Below are 2,143 nucleotides of genomic sequence, written 5' to 3'. Positions count from 1 at the left end.
TCCTCAGCGATCTCACGCAAAGCTTGAAAACAACAAGATTGGTAATAAATAAAATAGACTCTCGTCAAAAGCGGTAACGAGTTTAACAATTTAACCGTGCTCGCTCGGTGGGTTAAATTTAACCCACCGTTTAACCGGAGGTTAGTGTTAAGCTTACGTTGAACAACGCAACTAACCTGCGATTAAAATTTAACCTCCGGTTAAGGCAATTTAACCCGAGGTTAGGATTTAACCCACTTTCGAACAACCGGGCCCAGGGGTAAAATGCAGACTGAGGTTGTAATGTAACTGTTGAAAAACCCAAACCCTTATGAAATGCTAACAGTTAAGCCTAAATATTGTTGTAGGCCTAATTAGGCCTAAGGTTAGCATTTCTAAGGGGTTTGGGCTTTTTCAACAGTAACATTATAACTTCAGTCTGCATTTTACCCCAAAATGGCTTCCTCAGCTATCTCACGCAAAGCTCGAAAACAAAATTTTAGCGCTTCAGAAATTGCCGTTTTGACGGAAAGAGTTGAAGAAAACCTTTCGCTGATACAAAGCAAGTTTACCAACAGCGTCACCAATCAGAAAAAAAAAATGTGAAAAAAAATCGCCGATGCTGTAAACGCTGTTTATTCCTGATTTAACCGGAGTTTAACAATTTAACCCTGCTCGCTCGCCCACCGTTTAACCCGAGGTTAGTGTTAACCGGTGTTTGAACAACGCAACAAACCTGCGATTAAAATTTAACCTCCGGTTAAGGCAATTTAAATCGGGGTTAGGATTTAACCCGCTTTCGAACAACCGGGCCCTGGTCTGCAGTCTGCATTTTACACTGACCGGACTCAAATTAATTAATCCCGGCTGAACTGTTTCAGACGCCGAACTTAATAGCGCCGAAATTAATTCACAGAAGCATACTATGATTGAAGAAACTTGCAAAGTTGTAATAATTTCTGCATTTGATTGGGCTCATGTGAAGTACGGCGTCTGGATCAAAGCCGCTCCACAGCCGTAATTCCCGGCTAAGCCAGGCGGAAAGAATTGCGAATTAGACCAGTTGTTCTGAATTGATTCACACGCCGTATTTCACTTGAACTTAATTAAATGAACTCGATTCAGATCATGTAAAGTACGGCGTCTGAACCGGGCCTAAGAAGCTAAAAAGTTGGGAAGTAGAAGTTGTCTGATCTCTTAATTTCTGTGCATTTTAAATTTAAAGACTGCAAACCCCGGGGAGGGGTGACTTTGGGTATGCAAATGCTTGTCGAAATTTTTGAATTAAACTCCTAAAGGAGACTAATTTGGGCGTGGCCCAGGCTTTTTTTCGACCCCTAAATGAGACCATATTTAAAACACATTAAATAGTCATTTTTAAATTTCTTCTCGTGCAACCCTGAACGCGACCTTGACAGCTACATATGGGCTACATATGATGGCGTTTTGCCATGAACACCCTAAGTAGGACCAAAATCCGAAATTTACACCCCTAAGCTAGCGAGACGACGAGCATTCCAGGCCCTTTAATATGCGAGTCCCTTTCCCGGGCTGCAAACATTTTGCTTAGGCAAACGTCCAGATTTCTTTTCGCGATTTCGAAAACTTCCAGAAGGTCAAAAGCTACTGTAGGTAATAAAATTGTTCAACGATGAAATGATATATGAAATGGATCATATATGAACAGCGGATATGAAATCAAGTAAAGCTATGATCCTCGCAGTTATGAACGCAATTTCTGCAATTGCGTAAAGAAGCCTGAAAAATTCAGGACTTTATAATCCGCAGTTCATATATGATCCATTTCATATATCATTTCATCGTTGATTCATTCCTCACGGGAACTTTGGAACCCAGAAATGACCAGCTCCCAAGGTCAGTGGCTTCAGAACTCAGTTCGTTAGAGCGTCGCACCGGTATCGCGAGGTCACGGGTTCAAACCCCCTTGAAGTCCTGAATTTTTCAGGCTTCTTTACGCAATTGCAGAAATTGCGTTCATAACTGCGAGGATCATAGCTTTACTTAATAAAATTGTTGCTCGATCTCTTAATGAAATTTTCTTTCTACAATCTTTAAATTTTCAATGCAAACCAGTTAAGAGACGACAATCGATATCAATATCTAGACTGCCGAATGCACAGTAGAGTAGGAAACGCCTTTCTTC

Source organism: Montipora capricornis, chromosome 6 (genome assembly GCF_036669925.1).
Source record: "Montipora capricornis isolate CH-2021 chromosome 6, ASM3666992v2, whole genome shotgun sequence".
Taxonomy (NCBI): Eukaryota; Metazoa; Cnidaria; class Anthozoa; order Scleractinia; family Acroporidae; genus Montipora; species Montipora capricornis.
The sequence above is the reverse complement of the archived record's forward strand: the minus strand, read 5'-3'. Positions refer to the sequence as shown.